The sequence below is a fragment of the Peromyscus maniculatus genome, chromosome 9, assembly GCF_049852395.1.
Source record: "Peromyscus maniculatus bairdii isolate BWxNUB_F1_BW_parent chromosome 9, HU_Pman_BW_mat_3.1, whole genome shotgun sequence".
Taxonomy (NCBI): domain Eukaryota; kingdom Metazoa; phylum Chordata; class Mammalia; order Rodentia; family Cricetidae; genus Peromyscus; species Peromyscus maniculatus.
Window position 1 is genome coordinate 41103031 of NC_134860.1, and position 12030 is coordinate 41115060.

At 43.1% G+C, this 12030-nt stretch overlaps 1 protein-coding gene across 13 annotated transcripts in view; it reads left to right on the forward strand.

Annotated features, from left to right (window-relative positions):
* Window positions 1-12030, forward strand: part of LOC143267330 (disks large homolog 5-like) — an 85532-nt gene that overhangs the window by 19285 nt on the left and 54217 nt on the right. For 12 of the 13 annotated variants that reach the window (XR_013042330.1, XM_076544754.1, XM_076544767.1 and 9 more), the window contains exons 2-3: window positions 3222-3386; window positions 5550-5758. The gene's annotated coding sequence lies outside the window, so the exon portion shown is untranslated. The remainder of the gene's footprint in view (window positions 1-3221; window positions 3387-5549; window positions 5759-12030) is intronic. The other variant, XM_076544757.1, reaches the window with a different exon arrangement.

Here is a 12030-nt window from a genome sequence, read left to right on the forward strand (position 1 = left end):
AAATGGGCCCGAAGTAGTGGACGTAATGGCTGTATTGAGGTCTTAGGGTTTTTGTTTGTTTGTTTGTTTGTTTAGTTTTTCGAGTTTTAGTTTCTCTTTGTAAGAGCCCTGGTTATCCTGGAACTCACTCTTGTAGACCAGGTGGCCTCAAACTCAGAGACTTGCCTGCCTCTGCCCCCTGTGTGCTGGGATTAAAGGCATGAGCCACCATCATCTGGATTTTTTTTTTCCGCCTCCCAGGGGACTCATGTGTCTCTGGCTGGCCTAGAATTCACTCACAAGATTACTAGTTATCATTTGTAATGGTGGCCGGGTATTTTCTTCTATTTAAGCTACTATGTAATTTTATGACCTCGTTTAAGGGTCTCTTTCCTATGAGTAAAATAGAGTAGCTTTAGCTGGCTTTAGTCTCAGAATGCTTGCTTTTTAAAATATATTTATTTTTCCTTCTGAAGACAAAGTCTCCCTTTGTAGCCCAGACACTTTCTATGCTGCCGAGGCTGAGCTCCTAAGTATAATCAATATTCTTGCCTTAGCCTCTGCAACATTGGAATTTACAGGCCTCTCTTACTACATCCAACCCAGAAAGCATTCTTGAGACTTGGAGCATTAGTTTCTGTCAATATGATAAAAGACAAAAAATGATTCTCATGGCTGCAGATCTGGGACACAAAGGCCCAGCCCAGCCTTCTCAGCCTGCCTAGGTTCTGTCCAGACACTGCTCTTAATTTCTGATGAGTGCTGGATCTAACTTGGATGGTGGGTGAGAGAAAGCAGAATTATGGTCCCTGCGGTCTCTTTAGTCAGTGATTTTTAATATTGAGTACTGTGCGACCTCCTTTTAAAGAGGAAAAAGAATTCTTAGAGAAACTTGGGCAAAGAGCACTGAATTCTTGTTTAAGAAAAATAGGCTTTATATGTTTTTGGGTGATAATTGTGTGCCATTTTGATCTTTAGCGGTACAGGCCATGGTAACACACATATACTTTAGACGTTGAGGCCAGCCTGACAACAGGATGGACACCAAATGTGTTGCATTTGCAAAGGCCTGACACTTGTTTAGCATGTATAAGACTGTGTGAGAAAGTGCCCTTGGGGACTCATAAATATGAACTCAATAATGAACACAAGATTTCTTTTTTGAGATAGGCCTCCCTTTGTAGTCTTGTCTGTTCTAGAACTGGCTATGTAGATCAAATTGGCCACAAACTCAAAGAGATCCACCTGCCTGTGTCTTAAGAGTGCTGGGATTAAAACATGGTAAAAGATTACTTAACAAAAATTGTATATATTTATCACACTTAAAATAACACTTTGAAATTTATATATTGTGAAATGGCTAATCATTCTAAATAACCTCATATAATTGTTTTATGGTGAGACATTTAAAATTTTAGTGATTTTATTTTTCAAGTATATGCTGCTACTATAGTAGCTATGACATACATTAGATTATTATGTATGAGCTTTTGGTCTTCTTTAAAAAGTTATTTAATTAATGAATTTATTTATTTATTTTTGGTGGTTAGGATCAACCCAGGACCTAACTTATGCTTTGTATCACTGAGCTATCCCTCCTTCACAATTATGAACTTAGATAAGCATAAGACAATAGTGAACTAGGGGTGTAGCTCAGTGGTAGAACACTTGCTTTGTACATTGAGGCCCTCAGTTTAATTACCAGAGTAGCAGGTGGTGGGGGTGGGGTTAGACAACTGAAAATATAGGAGTCATTTTGTGGGTTGTAGACTCAAAAGTAGCATGGATTCTGTGGTTATAGTGACAGAGGCAAAGGAGTCTCTCTTTTTGAAAAGAATTAGTTTTATTTTATGAGTGGTTTTTCTTTTTGTTTTTTCAAGACAAGGTTCTCTGTGCAACAGCCCTAGCTGTCCCGGAACTCCCTCTGTAGACGAGGCTGGTCTCAAACACACAGAGATCATCCTGCCTACCTCCTGAGTACTGGCATTAAAGGCATGTGCTACCATGCCCGACTCTATGTTACAGTGTTTTGACTGCATGTATGTACGTATGTGGTATGTGCATTGTGTGTGGCCAGTTCCTGCAGAGGCCAGAAGAGGGTGCCAGATTCTCTGGAACTGGATTTACAGAGATGGTTGTAAGCCGTTATGTGTTCAATATGTGTTGAACCCTGATCCTCAGCAAGAATAGTAGGTGCTCTTAGCTGCTGAGCCCTCTTTCTAGCCCAGTTATTAGGAATCTCTTAATGAATCGTTTTTATATAGCAAGCATAGCTTTGAATATCTGCCAGTGTTCCCTGTGATTTTCAGATTACAGTAGGGAGGTGGGTTCCCCAGAGCAACAGTGACCACAGTTGCCTGCTTACTAAAATATTTGCATTTTAAGAAGGGAGTGCCCCCACTTTATCCTCTTCAGAAAATGTGTATGAAGAGAGATACCTAGTAGAGTTTTGTCATTATTATTTATGACAGCAAAGTACTCAGAATAATATTTGACAGCAAAACTGAGCAAATGAAGTATGTGCTGATTTATTTGGTAAATTAAATTTATCACATGGGTGATAGAGTGCACACTTATCACATGTGTGATAGAGTGCAAACCTATCACATGGGTGATAGAGTGCACACCAGAAAGCTGGGACAGGAGGACAGAGAGTTTAAGGTCCTCTTAGGATACAGTGAGACCCTGTTTGAGAAAGCAAACAAATTAAAGGTTTCAAAATTTCTCATTCCTAGGCATCTCTTAGAGTTACCTAGTAAATGAGTACCCAGTATCTATGTTTTGAAAAAAGATAAAAGTGTTTATGTGTTTGTGTGTGTGTATACATGTGTGTGGGCCCATGTGCGCTACACATGTGCCAGTAGCCACAGAATCCAGAAAAAAACTCCAGTGGATCTCAAGTTACACGTGGTTTGGAGCCACCCAATGTGGGTTCTGGGACCTCTGGAAAAGCAGCAATTGTTCTTTACCCCTGTGCCATCTCCCCGGCCCCTAGAATCTGTATTTTTAAAGAATCTTTTCAGGTGAGATGTTCTTATATTCAGGTATATAATAGGTCCTGTTACAGGTTAGATAATCACAATTTTTACGATGGTTAGAGAAATATTGGTAAATAAAACCAAATCTGTAGAGAACAATTATACAAATACATTGAAAGGTTTTATAAATGGATGAGGAATCACCTTTGCTATTTAAAAAATTCATTTTATGAAAGTGACATCTCAATTTTTTTCTCTTTGTAGCAATGAATGGTAAACTTTGCATCATGGATATTCATGCATTTTCCCATGAGCGAATCTATGAAAATTCTGTGAGAATTTGAGGTTCAATGAAATAATGGTGACTCCACCCACCTACAACAACTTACTATGGAAAACTTGAAGTAGGATTGGTGAGATGGCCAGCAGGTAAAGGTGTTTGCCAGCTAAATCTGACCACCTGAATTCCATCACCAAATTCTACCAGGACAGACATGGACTGACTTCAGAGAGTTGACCTTTGACCTCCCCACACATGCTGTGGCATGTGTGTATCACACTCACACACACCTACTCTAGTCAGTGCCAGTATGCTTCTATAGCTAACATCTTGCTACATTTGTGCAGATTATGTTGGCTTGCTGTCTTAAGACCTTCAGGCTGTCTTAAGACCTTAAGACAGAAGAAGCACATTTTCATAGAGAAACTCAAGAATAACTTCAGTTATTAAACACATGAATATTTGAAAATCAGGCCATAAATTGGATTACTTTCTTTTCCTCCTTCTTATTTTATTATTTTTTTTCCTCTCTATGCATTGGTTTCCCCTGCTTGTATATCTACATGAGTGTGTCGGGTACCTGGAACTGGAGTTATAGACAATCATGAGTGGCCATGTGGGTACAGGGAATTGAACCTCTTGGAGAACAGCCAGTGCTCTTAACCACGGTGCCATCTCTCCAGCCTTCTTTTTTCTATTACAGTTACTATGTGTGTCTGCGTGTGTTGGCATGTGTGTGCCACAGCATGTGTGATGGTCTAAGGAGAGTTGAAGGAGTCAGTTCTCATGCTGCACTCTGTGTGTCCCTGAAATTGAAGTCCTGTCATCAGGCTTGGCAGCCAGCACATTTACCCACTGTCTTAGTTAGGGTTTCAACTGCTGTGATGAAACACTATGACCAAAAGCAACTTGGGGAGGAAAGGGTCTATTTCTCTTATATATCCCCAGTCACAGTCCACTGAGGGAAGTCAAGGCAGGAACCCAAACTGGGAAGGAATCTGGATGCAGGATCTTATGCACAGGCCATAAAGGAGTGATGCTTACTGACTTACCCCTCATTGCTTGTTCAACCTGTTTTCTTACAGAAACTGGGACCACCAGCCCAGCTAGCACCAGCCACAGTGGGCTAGGCCCTCCCACATCAATCCCTAATTAAGAAAGTTCCTTGTAGTTTTGCCTACAGCCTGACTTCTGGAGGCATTTTCTCAGTCGAAACCTCCATTTTGTCTGCTCTCAGGTGACTTTAACTTGTGTCAAGTTGACACAAAATTAGACAGCACACCCATAAAAACCATCGTGCCAGCCCCTTAGTTTACTTCTTGCTGAAATTGACACTATACATACAGAAACAAGGGTGGAGAGGTTAACTTTGGTGCAGGGTCAGTGATCTGCAGTCTATCACACCAGGGTAGGTATGGTGCAGTGGCTCAGTCCATGACAGCAGAAGTGTGTGGCAGTGTTACTCATGTCATGGCTGACCAGGACAAGCAGAATGACCAGAACTATGTCTGGGCTATAACCTTGAAGGCGACTCTATGCCTAATTATCTACTTCTGCCAGGAAGCAGGGCTTCCTGAAGGTTCCATCGCCTTCCCAGATAGTGTCACCAGCTGGGGAACAAGTGGTCAAAACATGAGCCTCTGGGAGACACTGCAGATTCAAACCATGTGTTCCATTAGTGAATGAGATCCATTTATCTAATGACTTCTGGTGACAGCGGGAATTACTTTCTGTAGCCCACTTCACTTTTGGATTAAGGAGAGACATTTCTACTGGAGTTTCTAGTCACTGCTTAAAAAATTAGTGATTAGAAAGAAATTACCTCCAAGCGTGCAATTAGAACCAAGAGTCCTTATTGATCATGAGAGCTGGAAACTGTTTCTTCACTCTTTTATTTCATTTGTTGTATGAAACATGTATATACACATGCATACTTGTGCCTCTGCCTGCCCAGTGACAGGACTATAGGAAATCACTACCAGGTCCAGTTCTGGTTCTTTTGAATGGTTATATGGATGTGAGAGAGACAGCCCTTTTTGGACTTTCACACTAGAAAGCCCTGTATTTAATACTATGGGAACAGCAGAAGGTGAGGATTTCTCATCTTATCCACCATGTTTGGGACCAGCAGTGTCTCATACTTTGGAGTTTTCTGGACTGTGGGAATGTTGGCATGGATTTGCTGATTGAACAATGCTAATCTGAAACTTAAAGCTGTAAATTAATCTGAAATCTGAAGGTTTTTCAGGACACTTTGGGTTCTGGGTCATTGCATTTCTTGAATTGTGGGTTCTCCTGTGCTTGCTTCATAGGCTGGCTTGGACTACTCTGTAGGACAGCACTGCTTGACATAAGATACCAGCTTTATCCATGCCCTCAAAAATGCAAGGCACAGATTATGAACTTCCTGACCCTGTTTTGCACTTGATCCAAACTCTGGTGTCAGTACAGAGGACTGGCAAGCAGAACTACGGGTGTTGATATAGGAGAACATGGACCCAATGGCACCAGCATTCTTCAGGTTGGTTGGTTATTTATTGTGTTTGTGTGTATGTGTGTTTGTGTGTTCACCATGCCATGTATGTGTAGCTCAGAAGACAACTTAAAATAGTTGTTTCTTTCCTTCTATCATGTAAGTTTAGGATACTGAACTTAGGTTGTCAGGCTTGGCAGCCAGCTCCCTTACCCACTGCCTCATTTTGCTGGCTCCGTTCTTCTAGTTTAATAATATCATCAGAGGCCACTGGAGAATAAAGAGACTGCCATTAGACTTTACTTCCCTCACTTTGTTTTGTGATACTCCAAAATGTTGTGCATGGAACCCAGGTTTCCCACTTTCTAGGCAACAGATCTACTTGTTGAGCTCTACCCCATCTCAGCATTGGGCATTTCTGCTGGGCAAATCATTTCCTGCATTGAATAAACTGACACATTGGCAATAGAAATCACAGGCCTGATCACATGCATTCCCCTAGTCAACAGATGTTACCATATTTTAAAATTTGGTTTAAATTTAATATCAACAGTATAGCTATGACACATACCATGTATAGCCCAACATCAGTTTGAAACATTTGAAAAAATGCAATTCCATAGTCTCTCAACCTGTGAAAGTCACTTTTTAGGCTATCTTGACTCCATGGTGTGTACAATAGAGCTTCCTTGATTTTCTTTTCCAAGGCAGTGTCTCACTATGTAGCCCTGGCTGTCCTGGAACTCACTATGTGTAGACCAGGCTGGTCTTGAACTCAAGAGATCCACCTGTCTCTACCTCCTGAGTGTTGGGATTAAAGGTGTGAACCAATATACCAGGTTTTCAGATTAAGTTGCTGTGAGCCTATTCCATCGAGTACAACTTGGTTTGGCTTATACGAGGGTCTCATATGAATTTGAGGCTCTTTGGATTTGGGAGTTTTTCCTGAGATACTGGAGGAGTTTCAAGGACTCTCACTATAGGCTGCAAGGGCATGCACTCAGTTCCTACTTGTACTCTCCTTTCTGACATGTTCAGTCTCAGAGAAGTAGATGCTGGCTGCAGACCTCATTTTCCCCTGTGCATGCCTCCATGGTGGTTCCTAATACTGGGAAGTGAGAGAGAGAAAGGAGTGCAAGCAAAAACTGAAGTTTGGCTGTGTTGCTTGTGTCCTAACACCTAGCTGGAAGGAGGAGACCTACCTCCCCTTCGGGTTACAGCAGACCTGGACAAGGTTAGCCTAGTTCTGTGAAGAAGAGAGCCCCTCAGCACAGCTGTTTGCAACAGTTTAAAAGGCCCATGCTTTGTGAAAGGCAGAAATACCTTTAGCTTCTAATGTCTCTTCTGTTCTTTAATGTGCAACATGTAGCTTAAACTATAAAAAACAGTATAGAAGAATATATGCAAAAGCAATGTACAAGAAAGATATACAGGTGCATCAAACTGCAGGTTAGACCAAGAGTAGATATTTCTATCAGAAGCAGGAATCTTCAGGCTAGACCAGGAGAGGATGATGCTATCAGAATCAGGAACCTGCAGGCTAGACCAGGAGAGGATGGTGCTATCAGAATCAGGAAACTTCAGGCTAGACAAGGAGAGGACAGAGCTGTAGAAGTCCTAGGTGCCTGCACTGGAAGAAAAGACCCATAAGATACTATGACAGACACATCAAACAGTTTAGAGGAAAGGATGGACTTAATAGGTGACCAAATGATCGCAATAATAGCTACAAAGACCATGATCATGGTTCTCACTGGCAGCCTCATGTATAAAGTAAGCACACGGATAATTACTGAACATCAATCCACCCCAAGGTCACAGACACACTTCCTGCTTAGTTGTCTAATAAACAATTACATGTGAGATGACCTTACCACCGGATGTGTACTAGGCAAGTGTTCTGCCACCGAGCCCAATCACTACCCTCCTTTTTGCATTTTATTTTAAGCCCAGGGTAGGGTGCCCAGGCTAGCCTTGAAGTTGTGATCTCCCTGCCTCAGCCCCTCAAGTAGGTGGGATAGCAAGTTTGCATCACCAGGCCTAGCAATACTCATTTTCTTCCAACTCTGAAATCTTTCCCTGCAGATCTTGGACATGGAAGTGGCCAGGATGGAGAACTGATCATCAAAGCTGCAGGGGGTCTTCAGAATGATACTTTAGTTTCCTACTACATGTCAGTATAGGATCAGAAATGAATCAGGGCTGGCACCTTCCTGAGTCAGGGAGTGATTTCCCTCCATGCCTGTTAAAAGTCAGGATTACCCACTACTTCTGGGGATCACAGCTGGTTCTTATAAGAAGGAGTTGGGGACATTCAGGATCAGAGTTATTTCTCTGTAAACACTGTAGATGGATTTTGATTTAATATCTCAACAGAGCCAGGAGACTTCCATGAGACAGAGGTTAAAGGGAGAGAGAAAGATGAGATGTGGTTGCAGATGACATTCCTGGATTGGTGGCTGCTCAAGAGGGTGGAAGGGCAGGAGGCCGGCCATCCCAGAGGACAGGATGCACAGGCAGATTTTAGTGTGTCCAATACAGGGCTGCTCTGATGAATGCAAGGGGTTTTGACTTGTCACTCGGACTTTATGTTTATTATTTTTTATTTTTGAAGGTATTCTTTCCTCTTTTTCCATAAAAGGATTTTCTGCCCAGTGACCTTGTTATGGCTTTGGAGGGACGTTCATATCTGCAGAGTGTCTGTGCATTGAACAGCATTCATGTGTCCACCCTTGTGCATTATATACAATCACAAGCTCATGAATTTAAGGTGCCAGTGTCATTTCCCTTAACAGGTAGATAACAGACAGGGAACTGAAGTCACTTAGGGAAATTGTTACTAATTGTGATTATTGAACTGTTTTGGCATTTAGTGTGTGTATGATGACATTTATTGGTGCTATCTCATTGGGATTTCAATTTTCCCTCTTCATCAACATGGAAGAAAAGTTCTTTTGAGAGGAGCTTAAGACAGGTGGGATGGCAGGGCCCCACAGTGCTGAGGTGTGTATGTGGGGTGCAGACAGCATTTGTCAAGGAGTGAAGCAATGACTGAGCAGCTGGTCCATGCTTCCTAAGTGGTGTGATTCCATATCATGCCACATCCTCTGTCACTGTCAATGGAGTAACAAGCAAGCTATTGTCCCAAGGAACTGCAGGGCTCCAGATCCCAATAACAGAGAGAAGAGTCCTTCCATCAGCAGAGGTTACCAGCTTTCTTCAGGGTCATATTCTGGAATGCAAATGTCCCTGGACAGGGTACTAAGTAAACCCTATCATGTCCCAAGGTACATCTGTAGCCTGTTTCTCTGAAAGAGTCATGATGTGGAGGGGAGCAAGGGACCAGGTAGAGGTCAAAATTGGAGGTGGGCTGGGTTGAGCATCAGACTACATACACTGGTTCCACTTTCCTTCCTAACGACAATAGATTCCATCTGACTAGGACAGAGCCTCTGGGATCTTACTTATCTCTGGTGGATGTAACTAGGGACAAGTACCTTGTTTCCTTTCATTATACCCTTGACTCCACCCACCAAAGATCCCCCTAAAGGGTTGCAGGAAGTCAGTACTTGAGGGGACACAGTGTGAGGAGCTCACCTCTGTTTGTCACTTCCCTGAACTGACCTCTTTGCTTTGCCTGGCTGAAGCAGGCATGCTAAGTTCTGTCTGTTCTAAGCTGAGTTCTGTCTGTCCCAAGCACTGTACTTGTTAAAGTGTTCCCCCTTTCTCTGGAGATGCCCTGTCTTCTGGAGCCACAGAGTACACAGGCATTTCTCACTGTTCTTGCAAAGTGATCCCAGTTAATGCTGAATCTCCAGCAGAGAGCCATCACCAAGGGATATGAGATCTGCACATAAATTAGGCAATTGATCAGTAACATTGTTAAAAAAAATTATGCCTGTTGACCATATTCCTGGATGGTAATCAATGATATAATCAATGATGTTAATTTTCAGTACATGAGTTCTGGACTAGACATTAATTAGAATGGATAAAACTGTGTGATGGATCACAGTATGAGATCTAGGACAGACAGACACTCAAAGGGTGCCCAGGAGATTTTCTTTTACCCACCAGTTAACAGATAATGAAGTGGGAAATCATCCCTGGTAGCTGAGTCCTGAAGATAAATGTTTAAAAGCTGCTCCCCAATGTCACATGTCTGACCATTTATGCTCCTTGGGTTCCAGTGACAAGAAAATGACAGTGCAGAGCTTGCAGGAGACTCTGCCCCTTCTGATCCAGATGGGAGCCACCCCCTCTTTCCACCCAGTGTAACCTTTCTTTCCCAGTCCATGTATTTTGTCATGATTGAGAGGAAACTTTAAGTTGAAAGGTGACACTTGAGGTGTCAAGTCTAGCAAGTCAGAAATAGCAGAAATAGTTCAACAGCAAAGGCAGCATCAGGGGTTTAGTCAGAGTGCTGACCAACCGTGTGTGTGTGTGTGTGTGTGTGTGTGTGTGTGTGTGTGTGTGTGTGTGGTCTGAGAGAGGGTTCCATAACTGTCACCTTCATGATGAACACTTATGGCCTGAGGGCAGATGGGGAATGTTTTGACCACTGGTCAGGAAGTAGATGGGGAAGACCTATTACTCAGGTGCAATGGTCTGGATCTTGAATGTCCCTCTAAGGCCCATGTCTTAAAGGCTTGGTCCTTGTGGGGAGGGCTCTAAGGGGCTAAGGGGAAAGCAATGGAACCATTAGGATGTGGGGTCGTGGGAGAAGTTAGGTTATAAAGAGGAGTGTAAGACCCTGGCCCTTCCTGACTTTCCTTGCTATGTGGCTTATAAACCTAAAGCAGTGGGGCCATGTGACTTGGAATGAGAGCCTTCAGAACCCTGAGCTGCAGTGTCTTCTGCTTTGGACTCTGTGTCCCAGGGCTGGCAGGGCTCTGGCTATGTGTAGTCTTTAGGCTCCCTCCTGATTGGCAAGCTCTTTTTCTTTTTTCCTCTTCTGGGACTCATTAGCTTACCAACTCTTGTGTCTCTTGTTTGTGTTCTGGGGCCTTCCTATGGCTGTCATTTTGACTATAGCAAAAAGTTGTCACTGATACCAATCATTGCTTGAAGAATAATGGTGTACTATTCACACACAGGACCTTGTAGCATGCAGGGTCCAGCTTCTGGTCTGCCACTCCACGTTTGGAATGGCTGCAGCATCTGCATGCACATCTTCATGTGATATGCTTATTGTCCACCAGGAAGCAAAGTAGCAACATTGAAGTGCTCTCTCACCAATTTGTTTTCATCACCTTAGCTTTCCAGAGGCTTGGTGTAGATGGAGTCCAGCAGTATTGGACATGTGCTAAAGGCACCACTTGGTTGACAACGGTCCTGGCTGCCTGCCAGTGAAACTGAAGGATCTCCTGCTGGCAGGCTACAATCAGCTTTTTCCTGTTGATGCTGTGTGGCAGGTGCAGCTTCCCTGGCACAGCCTCCTGTAGCAAGCTTCCCTGTGGGACTATCTTTGGATTGCTAGTCCCTAAACAATGACAGGGAGATTTCTCATTAATTACGAAAGCTTGGCCTCTTGCTTAGGCTTGTCCAACTAGCTCTTTGTGTTAATATGAATTTTAAAAATCTATTTTTTTATTAAGGAATTTTTAATATACCAATATTTATTCATTTTATATGCCAATATCTCTCCTCCCACCCCTCCAGACTTCTAGCCCCCAACCCACTCCCCATTCCCTCCTCCTGTGGGGAGTCAGCAGAGCCTGGTACATTTAGAAGTGGCAGGTCCAAGTCCCCCCCTCCCTGCATCAAGACTGTACCAGGTAGTGACTCCCCCTGTATCAAGGCTATACCATAGGTAGTGGGCTCCAAAAAGCCAGCTCATGCACCAGGGATGGGTCCTGATCCTACTGCCAGGGGCCCCCTTAAGTAGATCAAGCTACACAACTGTCTGGCTTATGCACAGGCCTAGTCCAGTCCCACGGAGGCTCCACAGCTATTGGTCCACATTCATGAGTTCCCACTAGTTTGGTTTGGTTGTCTCTGTAGGTTTCCCCAGCATGATCTTCATAAACTTGCTCATAAACTCCCTCTTATCTCTCTTCCACTGGAATCCTAGAATTCAGCATGGTGCTTTGCTGTGGATCTTTGTGTCTGCTTCCATCAGTTACTGGATGAAGGCTTTATAATGAGAGTTAAGGTATTCACCAATCTGATTACTGGGGTAGGCTAGTTCAGGCACCCTCTCCACTATTGCTAGCAGTCTAAGTTGGGGTCATCTTTGTGGATTCCTGGGAACATCCCTTGTACCTGGTTTCTCTCTATCTATATGATGTCTCTCTCTCTATTATGGTATCTCTTTCATT